This window comes from Canis aureus, chromosome 1 (genome assembly GCF_053574225.1).
Source record: "Canis aureus isolate CA01 chromosome 1, VMU_Caureus_v.1.0, whole genome shotgun sequence".
Classification (NCBI taxonomy): domain Eukaryota; kingdom Metazoa; phylum Chordata; class Mammalia; order Carnivora; family Canidae; genus Canis; species Canis aureus.
This window is the reverse complement of record NC_135611.1, coordinates 56,239,903-56,258,403: the sequence shown is the minus strand read 5'-3', so window position 1 is coordinate 56,258,403 and position 18,501 is coordinate 56,239,903. Positions and strand designations below refer to the sequence as shown.

Here is an 18,501-nt window from a genome sequence, read left to right as displayed (position 1 = left end):
AGTGAGTGTGCCACAGATCAGGACAGGCCACAGTGTAGTGAGTGTGCCACGGGCCAAGATAGGCCACACTGTAGGGTGCCAAGGGCAAAGATGGTCCATACTGTAGTGTGCCCCCAGCTGGGGTCTTCTCCCGATGCACACATGCATGTGTGTGTGTGCACTGTGAATGGGTGCACACACGTGCATACACATGTGTGAGAGCAGTTGTGCACTCCCTGGCACCTGAGTGTCCCTGACTCCTTGGCTGCTGTGCCTCAGAGCAGTCATCGTCGACAGCCTGTCCCTGCAGCTGAGCGGGGCGGCTCCTGGCCCGGACGCGTCCCTGCACCCTGCTGGCCCCCCTGCTCCATGGGCGGATAGAGGGAAGGTGCCTGCGGCTCCCAGCTGAGCCCCGAGGGAGGCCCCCAGCCGAGAGCAGGGCAGGAACTGGCGCCCCCGCCACACAACCCTGGACAATAGTGCCATCTGGTGGCCACTCCCCCTGCAGGGCCTCCCCAGGTTCTGACCCTAAACCCAAGTCCGCACAGAGCCCCACTGCCCCTGGGAGGGAGCACACGCCACCCTCACCTCTTGTGCCCAGGGCCCAACACAGCGCCCCTTACTTGCAGATAAAGGCGACTTTATGTGTGCAGGTGCTACCAAGGCAAGACGGGGCCATCGTAGAGGAGGGTGGACCCTAATCCAGTGACCGGCGTCCCTCCAGGAAAGGCCACGTGAGAGACGAGGGATGCGGCCACAGGCCGAGAGGTCCGGGGGCCACGCAGGGCTGCAGACAGCATGAGGGCCCCTCCTGGAGACCCGAAGGAGCACGGCTCGCCCCCCTCCAGAGCCGGGGGGCTGCGTTTCCGTGGCTCAGGAGCTCTGTGCTCACGCGGGAGGCGTCCCCGTGGAAGAGGAGGTGCACCAGCAGGGGCAGTGGGTGCACAGACGGGAGGACGGGGCCCCAGGGTGCGCGAGGGGCCTGGCCCCAGGACGCAGCAGGTGGGTGGGGGACGGCAGGCGGAGCACCGCAGCTCGGCGGCCCGGGAGCACGGTGCGGGCGTGAGCCATCCCCATCCGCAGCCAAGGAGCAGCCCGTCTCCACAGCAAGGTTCCGAAGTCTCCGGAACACCCGATCCTGCAGCTTGCTGGCTGTTTCCTCGTCCAGAAGGTGGGTGCCGGGGACGGCGCCAGCTCGCCTCCCGTTCGTCCTTCCGAGGACCGAAAGGGCCCCACGCAGAGGCGGGCCCAGGCCGAGGACAGCGGGGCACGGGCAGCAGTCTCAGGACCGCGCACCCCTAAACCGGGGCCTGGAGCGTCGGAACTAAGGGGAAAATCCATGCAGAGCAAGACGCCCAACGTGGCAGGCTGCACGGGAGGGGACAGGATTCTCGTCCGCCCGGGCTGCCCCACGGCGCTGCCTGGCACGGGCCCCACGAGCTTGGAGGACACACGGTGCCTCCCCTTCGCCAGGAGCACGTGGCAGCTGAGTGAGTCGCGCTCGGTGGCGGGCCTGGCTCCCCATGGCTGTCCTCCCTACAGAGGCGGGTCCCCGGCCAGGCCGGCAGGTGGGTGCTCCCGGGGGCTGCGGTGGCAGGGAGCTGCCCATGACTCCTCGGCCGCCGCGGAGCCTGTGGGGCCCGGCGGGAGACGTCGCGGTCGGCCACCCCATGGGTCCCCCGCGGCTCCCGCGTCCAGGTCCCTGGCGCACGGAGCTCCGGCACAGTGTGCAGTGCCTTGGGCCGTGCGGGTGACGCCGTGGCCCGCAACCCCTGAATCCGCTCCAGATTGAAGGAGGTTACAGCGACGCCGGGAGACATTACACTGAAATTCTTAACGGGGCCGATTTTGCCACCAAGCCCCGTAAACCACGAACACTCCGAGGATCCGTCACCTTGACGGCAAGGGCACCTGGCTGTTCCCAGGTGACCAAGGTCGGCCTGGGACGGGTCACATGACGCTCCTCTGAAAATCAGGTCCACCAGCAGTTTGCAGGGTGGCCTGCGGTCCTCAGGCTGGACCCTGCAGCAGCGGGCCAACCTGGTGACACTGGTGACCCGACCTCTTAGGGGGGGTCATCCCCCTTCCCCTCCCTCCACCTCCCCCAGCCCTGGGCAGGCGCAGGCAGGGAGGCTGTCGGTGAGCTCGGCAGCAGATTCACTGTCTCCCCGGGGCGGCTCTCCTGCTGAGGCCTGTGCTGCTGTCCTCTGTCCTCATGTCCTCTGTCCTCCTGTCCCTGTCTTCCTGTCCTCTGTCCTCCTATCCCCCTGTCCTCCTGTCCTGTCCTCTGTCCTCCTGTCCCCCGTCCTCTGTCCTCCATCCTCCTGTCCTCCTGTCCTTTGTCCTCCTGTCCCCCTGTCCTTCTATCCCCCTGTCCTCCTGTCCCCCATCCTCTGTCCTTTGTCCTCCTGTCCTCCATCCTCCTGTCCACTGTCCTCCTATCCTCCTGTCCTCTGTCTTCCTGTCCCCCTGTCCTCCTGTCCTCTGTCCTGTCCTCCTGTCCCCATCCTCCTGTCCTGTCCTCCATCCTCCTGTCCTCTGTCCCCATGTCTTCCTGTCCCCTATCCTCTGTCCTCCCATCCTCCATCCTCCTGTCCACTTTCCTCCTGTCCCCCGTCCTCTGTCCTCCTGTCCACTGTCCTCCTGTCCTCTGTCCTTTCATCCTTCCATCCTCCCATCCTCCCGTCCTCCTCGTTCATGACAGGAATGGGGTCTAGGCCACCTGGAGCTTTCTCACCCAAGGACTCCCAGCAAGCCAGCTTTGCAAAACAGCTTCATCCGCAGGGTGTTTCTGAACCACCACGCCCTGCAGGTCCTGTGAGAAGCCCCAGCTCCTCCACCCCTGGGGACCTTGGGAAGCCCCCGCCTGCCCTGGGGCAGCTAGATCCCAGTGCCCCTTCCCTGGGCACCTGCTATTGGCAGGCCCAGGAGCATCCGGATCTCCCACCGCCTGAGGAGGGGCTTTGGCCGTCGTTTGCTGTGGGGACCTTTCCAACCGGAGACTGGAGAGTTTGCAGGAAGAGTGAGGAGGGTTGGAAAGGTCACCCCTCTTTCTACACGCGGTCCCAGCCCTGGGTCTGAAGCTGCTCCCTGGAGGCTGGTGGCGGCTCTGCATGACCCCACGCATGAATCACGTGGGTCTTAAAGAACTTGAGCACAGTTGATACACAGTGTGACATTGTTTTCAGGTGTAGAACACGGGGATTCGACAAGCTTCTGCATTATTCTGTGAACCCCATACGTGTGGCTGCCCCCCGTCCCTGTGCACACTGCTGCGGCGTCCTCAGCTCTCTCCTCCCCGTGACTCGTTCACCCCACACCTGGAAGCCTGTGTCCCCCACTCCACTCCACGCACTTCCCCCACCCTTCGCCCCCTTCCCACTGACAACCATCCATTTGTTCTGTGTCTTTATAGGTCTGATTCTGCATTTGTCTATTCATTTGTTTTAACGATTTCACACACAAGGGAAATCACAGGGTATCTGCCTTTCTTGGACTACTTATGTCCTTTAGCCTCGTGCCCCCCAGCTCCTTCCACGTTACCATAAGTGGCACAGCCTCGCCGCTCTTGGTGCCTACGTAATATTCTGTGTATGCACAGCACCCCTTCCATATCCGTTCATCTGCTGAGGGACACTTAGGCTGTTCCCATCTCTTGGCTGTGTGAACAACGCTGCAATAAGCATAGGAGTGCATTTATCTTTTCAAAAACAGCTCCACACCAAAGCAAACAAACAATCCAATTAAAAAATAGGCAGAGGACCTGAGTAGACGTTTTCCCAAATGACCAAGAGACACATGAAAAGATGCTCAGCATCAATCGTCATCAGGGAAATGCAAATCAAAACCACAGTGAGAGGGATGCCTGGGTGGCTCAGCGGTTGAGCATCTGCCTTTGGCTCAGAGTGTGATCCTGGGGTCCTGGGATCGAGTCCCACATTGGGCTCCCCACATGGAGCCTGCTTCTCCCTCTCCCTGTGTCTCTGCCTCTCTCTCTGTGTCTTTCATGAATAAATAAAATCTTTAAAAAAAATGCAATGAGCTATCACCTCACACCTGTCAGAATGGCTAAAATCAACAACACAGGCAACAGCAGGTGCTGGCGACGCTGAGGAGAAATGGGAGCCCTCGTGCACCGCCAGTGAGAATGCAAACTGGTGCAGCCACTCTGGACAACGGTGTGGAGGGTCCTCAGAACATTAGGACTAAAATACCATATGAACATGCATCTGATGGAGACTTCTGGATCCTACCACCTCCAGGCAAATATTTTGATGAATTATTAATGAAGCGATCACAGCCCCTCCGGAGCTGTAGGTCAGTTTGTGAGCACTGCAACACAAGATTTTTGAGTCCACGTTATTGAAACAATAAAAAAGTAGTATTTCTATTATCAATAAGTTAAAATAATGCCAAATATTGAACAGAAGGTTTATAGACAGAACAGATACCCGCTCATGTTTATGTTCATTTTCTCACTGCACGGGAAATGCTGTCATGTAAATACATGAACTGCATGTAACCAGGTATAACATTGTATTAATGGTTCAGTCATATAAATAATACAGAATATATGCTGCTTTTAACTTTATAGTGTAGGAATGCAAATCAACTGCAACACAACATGTGAACACCTCTGTTCGGGGTCTGACGCACATGATCTGATGAGGAGAAGTGTGGTGTTGTGTGTGCTCCGAGTACACTAGAGGAACAGGGGACCAACCTGTCCACCCCCAGCATCCCAGCAGACGTGCGCTCATCCATCCTAGGAGCCCCTTCCTGCTCTCAGCGGGAGAAGCAAGAGAACCAATAGCTGTAGAGAGAAGCACATTCCCCGGGGCCTCCGAAAGTGCCAACAGGAAGCCGTGCTAAGCACTTGTCCTAATGGAAATCCCCAAGGAGGCCTGGGAAGAGCTTCTCCATCACGGAACGGAGCTAAAGGGCAGATTCGTGTCAGGAAGAATCTGGGCACCTCACAGCCCAGGCTGTTCCAGGCACAGGGGGACAGTAAGGGACAGACCTCCTGCATAGTGTGGGGGGGTGGGGTGAGTGGAGCCAGGGCAGCCTGCAGGGCCGGGGGCAGGGGTCTGGGCAGAGGGGGCCAGTGGCCACGCTGCTGGTGGACGGGAGAAGGCACCTCCACTGTGGTGGGAAGACTGGAGGGTCTGGAGAGCCAGCATCACGAGCGGGGAGACAGTGCCCAGCCTGTGGCAGCTGGGAGGTGGGCTTCACCTCGTGGCCAGAGGACACGGCCCACGGAAGCCAGCTCCAGCTGAGAGGGGAACCACCGTCCCTGGATCCCTCCCCCCATGGCCATTGTAGGGGAGCAGCGGGGATGGCACAAAATGGGGGGACACTGGGAGCCTCTCCAGGCAGGCTGCACAGTACGATTTTGTTGGCTTCATGCCACGTGGCACTCTAGGGATTAAAAATCTATCCAACCTGGTCCTGGTGGCAAAATTTTATCTAGGTTCTGATCCAGAAATCCAAGTGGATCCATAAAAGAGGAGCAGATCCTTTCCCACAAAAAAAGGGAAACGCTTCTAGTCTGTGTCTCCAAGCACCCCCCCCAGGGAGACCATCTGCTCCGTCCACTGTCCCCAACAAGAGCCCCCAAACGGACCCTGGGAAAGGTGATCAGCACTGCCAGCCTGTGTCCACAGCTCCGTCTGAACAGGGGAACGCAGAGCCTTTGGGGTCCTCAGACCAGACAGCCTCCGTGGCCCCTGGTGCCCAGACACCTCCTCCTGAAGCCCCCGCTGGAGAGACACCTGTGGCCCGGCCACACGTGGAGAGACATCTACAGCCTGGCCCCATGGAGAGACACCTATGGCCTGGCCACGCGTGGAGAGACACCTACGGCCCGGCCACATGGAGAGACACCTACGGCCTGGCCATGCATGGAGAGATACCTACGGCCCAGCCACGCGTGGAGAGACACCCTGCAGTGCGGCCACATGTCTCCAAAGAGCTTGTGTCCTCGCCCACCTGCTGGAACGCTCCATGGCTCTGGGAGGAGGAGGCACTTCGTGCCCTGGGAATAAAAACTCTTGCATGATTCACATTTCTCCACCTCTCTCTTGAAATTCGAAAGGAGGTAGAAGAGACAGATGGGTGACAAACTCTTCTTCTGACACGGACGGAACAGGACCAGGGATGGTCACCGCTAACCCACAGACAACCGCACAGCCATCTACATCCGGGGCTCAGAGCCTCTCTTGCAAAACACCGGCCACTCCGACCCCACACTCACCCCTCGGTTTTCGTGGCAGTGGCCAGAAACTTGCCCCAAAAATAACTTAATAAAGCAGAATTGCAAAATACTTGGAGATTCACCATGAGCCAGCAAGTCTGCAAATAATTTTCAAGATGAAAACTGAAAACAGTATTACTGTGAGTGGGGATGGGATTTGACTTAAGTGCAATTTTAGTAAAAGGCCTGGTTTGCACCTAGAGGTTCAGACGGAGAACAGAATTTTAATTTGCACGGTGTTGGGTACATCTCGAGCCCCCACAGCATAAACTTGGTAAAGGGTATTGATAACCTGACGGAGCTCTTCCCGTGTTGGAGCCCACGGGCACGGCCATCACCTTGGCAGAGGCTCCCCGCGCTCCTGGGTGGAAGGCGTCACGTTCAAAGGCGTGCAGATCCGTCAAAGAAGCAGCTAAATGCGAGGAGAGACCCTGTGTCACACGGCGAGACAGGGGTCGGGCCAAACCTGGGCACGAACCCCGCTTCCCTTCTCCAGCCTCCCGCGGCATGGACCGCCCGAGCGCGGCTCACCTGGGGCGGAGGCCGGGGCCCGCGTGAGCACGAGCAGCCAGGCTAGGGGGTGACCAGGCTCGACGGCTCCCGCCCGGCAGCCCACCAGCTCACGAGCATGCAGAGAGGCTCCGTTCCTCCAGTGGCCTCGGTCCCCGAGCCCCTCAGACGCTTCTCTGCCCGTGTGCTCTCCCGGTGTGAGGGGTCAGCCCCAGGGGTGCTTCTGCACGGGGCGCCTTCGGGGGCCGCTTTCTGGGACGGGTAAGTGTGTGCCCCACAAACAGAGCTCATGCGGGAGCCTTCCTCCTCGTGCCCACTCCCTGCAGCTCTGCAGCAGCGCACTTTTCTTAGAATAACATTCACGGAGCAGGGCTCTAAATAGCTTACGTGTTAGAGGAACCTTGATTTTTTTCCGCACACAAGGTAAGTATGCATGTTTTGCAATAAAAATAGTCAACAGAGAAAGTGTAAAGGAAAGAGGGAAACAGCCCAAAGCCCCACGATGCGGCCGCCACCGAATAATCATCATCCTGGCATATCCCCCCACGTCTGTTGTTATAGACTTTTCCACCCAAATCAGATGGGAATATACACGCTTTTCGTGGCCGGCCTGACCCACCTCAGTGGAGTATGCAGACGAGTACGTGGCCGTTGAGTGGCCGCTTGCAGGGTGTGTAGGGAGGTCTGCAACCAGCTCCTTGTGTCCTGGGCGAGTGTCTCCATCCTCAGGACACACACCGAATGGAGGAGGAAGGTCACCAGGTGTGGCCAACAGGTGACACCGCTCTCCGTCCCTCCTAATCTCATCCGTGGCACCAGGTGTCTCAAGCTGTTTGGTGCAGCACACGCAGGTGGGGTGAGGTGGGGCCTGTGCTGGCGGTGGCGGCCACGTGGAGTGTCAGGACGCACACATGGGCCCCCCCCCCACAGGCCTTTACACCCTGCCCACGTCCCTGTCTACCTTCCTGAGACCAATGAGGCCATGGGAGGAAGGAAGGAAGCCCTGGGGAGGGGCCTAGGCTCTGTGCACTCGGCCCCGGGTGTGTGCCAACAGGTCCACACTGTGCTCAGTGGAGAAGGGGCGTCAGGCGCTCCAGGGGGCACAGACTGACTCCTCCCGCTCACAATCCTGCCTCCCAGGCCCCCGGCTTCTGTCCAGGGAGGTAGAAGGTCATGTTGTCAAATGTGGAACTTCTGGATTTTCTTCTCTTCTCAGAGGGGCCAACAGTCAATTGGAGCATCCAATGTTTGTCTGGAGGGTGTCTGTGCTGGCGGGTTTGTGCACGTCCTGGGCCACAGGTGCATGCTGTTGAGCAGAGGTGAGGGCAGGCCTGTGGCTGAAGGGGGGCAGCAGAGGCCCTGGCGGGGGTGCACTGTGCTCAGCTCTCAGGAAAGGTCAGAAGCCCTGTGGACCAAGGGGTGGTGTGAGTTCTGTAAGCAGCCATGGAGTCAGGGCTCACGGAACACATACCTCGTCCCACCATCCACCCAACCACCTGTCTGTCCTGTGGAGAGACTGGGAGCATCCTGCCTCCTTGCTCCCCATCTCCTACCCAAGGCCACCCCATCCCCATCTAAGCCCACCCCCTCTCCTGCCCAAGCCCACCCCTGCCCCCTGTCAGCCTCCCTCTGTTTGCTCAATGGTCGGCCCCAGAGGGTGGCTCCTGCCCTTTCAGATACCCTCTGGGATGGAACCCCCTGACCAGAGTCTGTCCTGGCCACCCCTCAGCTCTGCAGCCACACAGTCCCCCGGGTCCCTCCTCTTGGCTCCCACACACTGCCCCTGCCTCCCCCCAGAGACCCCCCCCCATCACCCAAGGGAGTGGCATGTGGTCCCTTTGGGGGTCTTCCTGGGAAACCTTCCTTTCAGGAAGGCCAACCTGAAAGTACCCCGGGGGCCACGTGTCTCAGCAGGAGCCCCAGCTGGGACTCAAGAGACAGAAACCATATAACCCAGCATCCCCCATGGAGCTGGCACCATGGCTGTGATGCAACCTGGGTGCCCAGGCCCCATCCTCCCAAGTGCTCACTGAGAACCCCAGCCTGGCCGGAGGGTCAATGTGTCACCCCAGATGCCTGCTCCTGGCCACCCTCCATCCACACAGGACAAGGCTCCTTGTCAGATGCAGAAAACCCACTTACAGAGGTAAACAGATAGAAGCCTTGGGGACATAGGGGATAATTCTCCAGGAGAAACCAAGTGCAGGCCTGTAGGTGACTGCACCCTCATAGGGACCACCACTGCCAGCCCCTCTCCCAGCCAGGCCTGCCACACGTCCAGGAGCCTCCCTGCCTTCCCTAGGGAAGAAATTCCTCCCCATAAATCCTGGCCTCATCTCCCTATCTCTGACCCAAACCCGAAGAAACAAGCCAGCATCCACACAATCATCTCCAGGTCAGCCTGAAGCATCTGTGCTGACACCTCATGGGCTCCAGGCCTTCCGAGGAAGAAGGAGTTTGCTTACACCAGGATAGTTAAGGGTGCCCATGGGAAGGTCCCTCCATAAAAAGGAGTGCCTTCCCGCTGAGATGCACCCTGTACTCCTCCCCGAATGCCTTCCCTGGGGTCACCATGAGGTCCAGTGAGGGCCGGAACCCGCCCTATTCATCCTTTCAACATATAAACCATCACAGATTTAGAGAAAACACTCACTCTCTGAGTGCAGGACCACCCTCAGGACCACCTCCCAGTACCAGTCCTAGGACCACCCCTAGGACCACCTCCGGACCATCTCTCGGGACCAACCCCAGGACCACCCCCATCACCATCTCCCAGGACCATCCCCCAGGACCACCCCCAGGACCACCTCCCAGGACCACTCCCCATGACTACCTCCCAGGACCATCCCCCAGGACCACTCCCCAGGACCACCCCTAGGACCACTCTCCAGTACTAACCCCCAGGGTCACCTCCTGGACCACTTCCCAGGACCATCCTACAGGACCACCTCCAGGACCACCTCCCAGGACCACCCCCCAGGACCACGTTCCAGGACCACCCTCATGACCACCTCCCAGGACCATCCCCCAGGACCATCCCCCAGGACCACTCCCCAGGACCACCCCTAGGACCACTCTCCAGTACTAACCCTCAGGGTCACCTCCTGGACCACTTCCCAGGACCATCCTACAGGACCACCTCCAGGACCACCTCCCAGGACCACCCCCCAGGACCACCTCCCAGGACCACCCCCATGACCACCTCCCAGGACCATCCCCCAGGACCATCCCCTGGACCACTCCCAGGACTAACTCTCCAGTACTAACCCCCAGGGTCACCTCCTGGACCACTTCTGATGGTCATTTCACAGGTGGGACCACATTTCAAGAGGTCCTTTCAATCAGTTGTTTCTAATGAAGGATGCCCACTCCCCTTCTGGAGATGGTGTGCTGTCTCTGCAGCTGCTTATACATAGTACCGCCGTGGACCCCCTCATAGCAGCCACTGCCTGCCCTCCCTCCCCAGTGGAGGCCGCACTTGTGTCTTCTGATTCACCCCAACTCGATCGTGTTGTGAAGACGACGGTGGTGGAGGGTGCTGGGGAGCCCTCTTCTTCACCCCGTGCCCCTGGAGACTGTTTCGTCCCACCAGCTCCCCCGCCAGCCTGTGCGAACCACCCCTTCCCACCCCTCCCTCCAGGCCGGGGTTGCTCTGCCCCCTTAGACTGCTTTTCAACACCACCAACCACGTTACACAAAGCTCGATTTCACGTGCCAGAAGAGCTCTGGCAAACAAAACATATTTGTATTATATAAATAAAGAGCATGTTCAAGAAAGTGTCAGGCCTGCCATCACCAGCGCCTGGATCCCATTTCCAATATTGGCTAAAATTTGAAACCATCAACTTTGTAAAAAAAAAAAAGTTTATTTTTTTTCACTCTGGGGAATGGAGTGGTTCTTGATTGTCCTCAAAGAATGTCTTTTAATATTATGCACATTTAGAAACGTGCTTCTGAATCATGGGTCCTAGGCGTGAAGCACTCTCTGGAAGCATGAAGATGCAGTGAACTCCGTCTCAGGTACATGACGTGGACGTGAAGTCATGCGGGCACTGCTCTGTCCCTACTGTGTTCACGTGAAGAACATGACCTGAAAGCTCTGAAACGCCCTGGCTTTTCTCACCGGCAGCGTCCGTCATTGTCTTGAAGGAGTCTCGGGACACGTGTGTCGCTCTGAGCGAACAGCAGCTCTCTTCAAGCTCCGGGATGGGAATGTGCTGATGTCTGCAGCCCCCATCCCCCGGCGTTCAGACGGATGTCTTCCTTTACAGAAGGAAATTCATTCTCCTCATCTCACATCCTCCCGGGCACCAAAGTAGACACAGAATTGCCGGCGTCGGGCCACCAGCACAGACGAGAGAGCTGCAAAGCCCCGCGGTGGACGTGAAGGCACGCAGGTGCACACGGGGTCCCCGTGAAGGAGACAGCACCGCAGGACCAGTCACTGGGGCCAACAGCCCTCCAGGACAGGCCACACGGGGCACAAATGATCTCCAGGTGGGAGCCACCAAGATAGGCACAGGGTCTTGGCGTCGGTGGAGGCCACACCAGGTTTCCAGTGGGGTCTTCATACCCCTACGGGCCTGGAGCTACACCTGGCTGCGTGACGGGTTCAGCCAGGTGCAGAGCATCAGTGTCTGTGCTCCTGAACTGTGTAGACAGCTGAGCCTGCTGTCCAGAGGAGACTTCGAGTGGACAGCATCTTATAAATCACTAGCCGGCTCCTCCCACCATGTTCTGGACGCCACATGAGGACCAGACGTACAGGACGGCCCTGCTCCGGAGGGGAAGAGGGGGCGTACCGTAAGTGTGCATATGTGCACGTGGACACACACTCCCTGTTAGTTCCGTAGAGAGTTGATGGGAAAATAAATGGAAACTCCCTTTAAGAGAAGAAAAGTTTCCCTTTAGGTGCAGGAAAGGAGCCGGGCAGGAGGGAAGGAGTAGAAATGGGACTTTCCTGAGTGTTCCCTGTTTATGGCTTCAGCCGGAGAAGTATATACATTTTTACAGATAAAATGTAATAAAAGAAACTAGCAGTCGTCACCACTGAAAAAAAAAATGGAACAGACTGTAGTCCATGTTGGACACATAACTATGGGAAATGACCACAGGGAGCTTGGTTTTTTTTGGTGACTTTATTGGGGTACAGTTGACATACCACACATTGCACACTTAAAGTGTGCAATTTGGCGAGTTTGGCTGCATGGACCCATGCGTGAAGCCATCGACACGGTCAAGATAGTGAACTTCCTCCTGTCTCTCGGGGGTCCCCAGACAAGGATGGACCCACTGTCTCCCAAGAGGAGCTTGTGTTTTTCTGGAGGTTCATCTACAAGGTCACGCAATCGGTACTCTGTTTGGGTCTGGATGCTTTCGCTCTGCAGTTATTCGGAGGCCCCTCCGTGTCAGTTCAAGGGTTGATGGTCTCACAGATTGCTGATAGCATCCCACTTTGTCAGCATTGCACAATTTATTTTTTATACATTTACCTCCTAATAAGGATTTGGGGTGTTTACAGTCATTCGCTGTTACAAATAAAGTGGGTACACTTTCTGTGTCCCGTCGTGGTCTAGATAGCTCCTTCTCCTCTCTCAGGTGGGTACGAAGGAAGGGAATTGCTAAATCACAGGGAATTGCTAAATCACTTTAATATTTTGAGAAAACACCAACCATGCTCTGTGGCTGTGCCGTCCTGCATCCCCGCCAGCGTGTGAGTCTCGGCCCTCCACACCCTCGGCCCCAGGCGAGCTCATCCTTTGCGGATCTCAGCCTCTCTAGTACGTGTGTCGTGGCGTCTCGTCGTGGTCTTCCTTTGCCTTGCCCTGACGACTAACGACTCCGACCATCTCTTCACGTGCTTACTTGCCATCCTTCCATCTTCTCTGGAGGAGCTCACAATTTTTGACTGTTTTTCATCAGGTTGTTTGTGTTCTCGCTGAGCGTTGCGAGTCCCTTAAACACTCTCAAGATTCAAGTCCGTTACGAGATACAAGATTTGCAAATATCTCCTTCTTCCAGCAGCATCTTCCAAAGAGCAGAAGTTGAACAAGTTCAAGTTATCAATCGGAGTGTGTGTCTGTGGGTATTTTACTCTGAGATCACGCTCTGAGACCCTAAGGAACCTGTGCTTTACCCAGAGGTCTTGGAGATTTCTTCTGTTTTCCTCTGGAGTCCGTCTTCTCTGATTATACATTTATGTTTCTGATCTTTTTGGAGTTAATTTTTGTATGTGGTGCAAGCCTTGGACCAAAGATTTCTTGTTTGTTTGTTTTTGGCATCTGGATATACGATTTTTCCAGATTCTTCTTATTCCAGTGAATGGCCTTTAAAAGCTTTTCAAAAATCAGATGTCCATGTATGTGCAGATCCACTTCCACGTTCCTGAGTCTGTCCTACGGGTCTGCCTGCCGCCTCTCTGGCTGAACCTAGTGCTCTGCTCTGTTCACAGTAGCTCCGTAACAAGTCTTGAAATCAGGTAGCATTTGTTTCTCAGTTTTGTTCTTCTTTATTAAATTTGTTTTGTTGCTCAAGATCCTTTGCATTTCCAAACGAATTTTCGGATCAGAGGCAGCCTGGGTGGCTTAGCGGTTTAGCACCACCTTTGGCCCAGGGCCTGATCCTGGGGACCCGGGATCGAGTCCCACGTCGGGCTCCCTGCATGGAGCCTGCTTCTCCCTCTGCCTGTGTCTCTGCCTCTCTCTCTCTCTCTCTCTCTGTGTGTGTGTGTGTCTCTCATGAATAAATGAATAAAATCTTTAAAAAAAAAAGAAAGGAAATATACTAATATAAATAACAATGGAAAGAAGTAGAAATCCTAGACTTTTTTGTTGTTGTTGTTGTTGTTTTTACTTCATGAACATCTAATTTACTAGCTAGTTACAAACAGGAAAGAAGAAAGTTTACAAAAGGAAGAAGCCCGGCTGACAGCACGGCCGTCCAGTGATAAGAATAAACAGCACCCGCAGTGAGACGGGGAGACCGTGTGCCCCCGACAGGTGCGGCAGGAGCGCAGCGTCACGGCTCTGCCCGGAGGCCTGAGCCCAGCCTGGACTGAGGAGCATCGATGGCAGGATCCTCACAAGGGCCAGACTCAGAAAGCAGAGACAGACTACAGACCCGTTCCAGACTGAAGGACGGACTCTGGAAAGCGACAACAATCCCGAGGTTGCTGGGGCCTGGATGGCTTTGCTAGAAAAGACACCACGGAGGCAGCAGGTAGATCTCGTCCCAGGGCTGTGTCTCGGGAGGCGGCGATGCCCGGGGGGCCCCAGCCCCCCGCCTGGTGGTTATGGGAATCACGGCTGCACGGAGCGCGGCCCGGGGGGCGGAAAGTACACACGCACACATCCGTGGGAGCAGTGCCAGGCTGGCAACGTGCCCCTTGTGGCTTTCAAGGACGAACAGTGCTCTGTATGGTGCTTCCAACTTTCCTGTAAGTTTGTCATTATTTGAAAAACAAATGGGGTTTAATTTTTTTTAAGATTTTATTTATTTATTTGAGACAGAGAGAGAGAGAACACGAGCAGAGGGAGCAGCAAAGGGAGAAGCAGACGCCCTGCTGAGTAGAGAGCCTGATGCGGGGCTCGATCCCAGGACCCTGAGATCATGACCTGAGCTGAAGGCAGACGCTCCAACGGAGCCCCCCAGGTGCCCCTCAAATGTGGTTTTAAAGAAGCCAGTTCATTCTATTCTCCCAAAACGCTGGGATTTCTGAGAGCAGCTCCTTCTGTTCTAGGAGAGAGCCCCTCAAGGGCCTGCCAATGCTCTCATTCCAGAAGCAGAAGAAAGAAGGGCATGTCTTTGTGGGTTCTGGCGAAGGCCACCACACGTCTCCAGCCTAAGCCTCATGTGCCCTCTTCGTGTGGTCAGCCCCAGTGTACACCTGGTTAGACTGTCACGTCATGCCTTCCCTTACTTGTCTAAAGTCCTGCTGTATCAGGAGCAGGTTATGAGTAATTCCTCTGCCCCATCACGGGCTGGCTCCTTCCAAGTCCCCTGGGCACAACGGGTGCGCTGATTGCTCCCCTGACACGGAGGAGGGCACCTCGGGACGGCAGGGGGCAGGTGCCAGTGCCCGCACCGGACAGAAGTCCTTCCTCCGGGCAGCTGGGATGCCCCGTGCAGGTCACCGGAAGGCCCCTTGTGAGCACTGAAAGAAGAGCTATTTTAAAATGTAGGTACCTGCCCTGAGGCACCATCGGCCACCCCCAGAGCCAGAGTGGTTTAACGGAGAACCCGTGCCCCCGTCAACGCACAGAGAAGGCTCCGTTCCCCAGCAGCTCAGGTTGGAGACGCCCGCTCACGGGATCTCTGCTCCATGAACCCGACGCTCTCCGACCTGCTGCTTCCCCCAGCTCCGCAGTCAGAGGTGCCTCTTTAAATTCCGCACGAGAGATAATTTTGTAAAGTAGACAACTAATATCATAAAGAATAATCTGTTTTCATTAACAGTGTGGTATTTGTTGCCTAGACTACAAAAACAACTGAATAGCAATAATCACCATTTAAAAACTAGATTTTTTTTTTTAAAAAAAGAACATTTCGCTGTGATCACCAAATTGTATATACAGGCAAATGAAAGAGGCTAATTCAGGTAATCACTGAATAAAATCACAAAACTCTCCCTTTGCATAAAATGTTGGCATCTGGTTGGTGCACGTTGGCTACTTCTATCGACTGAGTTACCAGGCAGTTGCTGAGCTTTTATATTGGAACGACACCAGCCACCTAGAGGACACCACACCCCGAGAGGGTCAACTGCGGCGCCTGTGATCTGCTCGGAGCTTTGCTGGCCTCAAGGGTGTTCTCACGCGCGCCCGCTTAGGCCAGAGCACGCGTGAATTTCCGACAGCCGCGCTCCGACGGCCTTGCTGGTACCCGCAGTCAGAGGGGGGCCCCCAGAGGAGCGCCTGGAAAAGGCAAATGCTTCCAGGAGGGCCTGAGCCGCGAAGGCAGATGGTGCCGGGCACGTCTAGGTTCCTAGACGTGCTTTGTCTTAAGCCACCACCGTGGGCGAAGACTCTAGATCACAGGAGGATGTGGGCCAAAGGAAAGACAGAGATTTTCGAAATATAGTTTTGTTTTCGGAAAGGAACAACAAGCCGGCCAGAGCGCCCTGGCCCCAGCTCCCGGCCCCCAGGCTGCCTGTGCCCCCACCCTCGGCTCAGGTGCAGATCCCTCACTCTTCCCCAAGGCGGAACCTGCACCTGCCACGGGTCTCATTTGCTGCCGCCCGCCCCCCCCCAGCCACTCCTCGGCGGAGCCGCTCCTGCGCGGCGTGTGCCCGGCCCACCAGCGTGTGGCAGCCCTGCCCGCGAGCAGAGGGAGCTGTCCCCGGGCCACACGCCTTCTCCAGCAGGGACCCGTCGGCACCGCTGTGTTCCACGTCTGCATGTTTTACGGTTTCATCCTCCACCCCACAGAGAGTGCTCCCTCTAAAGCGGTCAGGGACCTCTGATGCTGAGGGTGGTGACCTCGGCTCACTGGCCTCTTTCTTTGCCTCCTCCGACGGCACTGACCACGAGCTGGCCCCCCTTCTCTCCTCTCCTTCCCGTGGGGCAGACTCTCCTCTCCTTCACCGCACTCCCCCCCCCAGCTACCCTCTGCACACTGGCCTGTTCTTGCTGTGACCAAGGCTGAGCCGTCGCCTGCTCTGGGCTGATGGGCTCCAGATCACGTTCCGCACCCCAGTTCTCGAGCCTCGCCACACAGCCAAGCCCTGGCCAAGCGTCTGCATCTGCCTCACCACCACCCCCCACCAAGGCATCCCCGGGCACAGTCACTACCTTCTTCCTGCACCTTCTCTGACTCCGAGATCCATGACTCATTTCAGAAGCTGGAGACCCACGTCCTGCCAGTCACATGGGCCTGCCACCTGCCCCACATGGGCTGGGGCTTCTCCTGCTCCCTCACCCCTCCCTGTGCTTCAGGCTCACCTCACCCTCCCGCTGTTGTCCGAGCAATCACCATGAGCCCCCCACGGCCTCTGGTTGTGCCCTGCCTCCCACAGAGAGCCATGCCCCGCAGGGCCCCCCATCACGCAGTCCCACCAGTTTCCCGTCACCCACAAGTCCAACTCCTATGCATGGCATCCTCTCTACTATGATATGCAAGGTGCAACTGGCTCGTGGTCTGCAAGGGTCCCTCACATCCTGCCCATGCTTGGGGTCAGCTCAGCCCCCATCTCCAGAGCCTGAGAGGTGAGCAGGTGAAGAAAGTGCATGGGTCCCCCCACCTGTGGACAGTGGTTGCTGAGGGACACAATAACCCAGGTGGGAGAGTCAGGAGTGACCACCCAGCTCATAACCATTCCCACGAGCTGGACTGTCCCTGCAGATACAACAGGACTGTGCTGAATCATCAGCAATCCCCTCTCGTGCTTGTTCCTCCACCTGAACTAACCTGTTCACACCTTAATTATCGTAAAGCAAAGGCAGTCGGCTGTAGGGACAGCAAGGAGCCACAGGGGCTGTGTCACGCTGCGTCCTGAGAATGCCTGCAATTGTAGTTTGTGCTCTAGGCCACCAGCATCTTCACAGGAATGACCGCCCTCCCGCCCCCGGTGACTCCGATGGGGTATCCCCAGCCCCACCCCACGCCCACATGCTGCAGGCCAGTGGACCCACCACAGCTGTGGTGTGTGGAGGGGTCTTGGTGACTGTCACCTGCAGGCCACCCCAGCTGGCACCCCCCTCCCACGGGGGTCCCCAAAGAGGCAGTCTGGAGGCCACAGGGAGAAGGACGCATGATGCACACTGACCTCTCCAGGCCCCAGGCCAGGCTGACTGTGGCGTTAACACACTGCAGTGGAGGAGACACTTCCAACACCTGCCTCACAGGTGAGGAGCAGGAAGCTAGAGGAGCTGAAGTAACTTGTCCAAAGTCAGGGGGAGTTCTTGCTGGGCCTGAGCAGGAGTCCCAGTTCTGCGTTCCAACCTATAGGGCGGAGGAGGGCGTGGGGGCAAAGACGGGGAAGGGAGGCACCAGCCGCCACGGCAGCAGGAGGGACAGCCTGCAGGTGCAATCAGCAGGTGGCTTCTCCAGAGGCGCCACCAGGAGCCCACGGGGACCCGCGGCATCCCAACACTGGGAGGTGGTGCTCCTGTAGCCAGGGTCAGAGGTCAGAGAGCTTTCCCCCCAATCTCCTCCCAGGGGCAGGTGCCCTGCAGCCTCCTGCGTGCTCACCAGGGGGCGCCATGCCCACGCTGACGGAGCTGACCGCAGGGCCACAGCCCACCCAGAGGTGAGCATCGGCCTGATTTCAAAGCAGGAGCTGCTTCCACGTGCTCTGCTTGTCAGAACGAGCCCATCTGGGGGGCTTGTCCCAAATGTGAGGTGCTCCCAGCTCCGTGAGATCAGAGCCAGCAGCAGCTGCGGAACTGCGGGGTGAGCTGTCCCGGGAGGAGAAGGAGGCCCTTCCAGAGGAGATGGGACGGCCCTCGGCTCACGGGGCAGGGTGGAGGGCGCCCCAAGTGTCACGCCGGGTGAGATTCCTGGTCCATCTCTTTGCTCTGACTCAGGCCATTTATTATAACTCAACATGGCCTGACACCTGGGTGGCTCAGTGGTTGAGCATCTGCCTTTGGCTCAGGTCGTGATTCCGAGGTCCTAGGATTGAGTCCCACATCGGGCTCCCCGCAAGGAGGCTGCCTCTCCCTCTGTCTGTGTCTCTACATGAATAAGTAAATAAAATCTTGAAAAAAAACCAACAACATTGCAAATCAAGCAAGTGAGACAGAGTTTGCATCCAGGACACC

The 18,501-nt window shown here is 57.2% G+C and overlaps 1 long non-coding RNA gene across 3 annotated transcripts in view; it reads right to left on the bottom strand.

Moving 5' to 3' along the window:
- The window catches only part of LOC144315492 (uncharacterized), a 55,610-nt gene that overhangs the window by 13,430 nt on the left and 23,679 nt on the right, over positions 1-18,501 (bottom strand). Inside the window, exons 2-3 of one of the 3 annotated variants that reach the window (XR_013381192.1) lie at positions 7,362-8,147; positions 6,525-6,644 (exon numbers count right to left, since the gene is read on the bottom strand). This is a non-coding gene — a long non-coding RNA (uncharacterized LOC144315492). Of the gene's footprint in view, positions 1-6,436; positions 6,645-6,763; positions 8,148-18,501 lie in introns of those variants that run through there. The other 2 variants (XR_013381191.1, XR_013381190.1) reach the window with 2 other exon arrangements.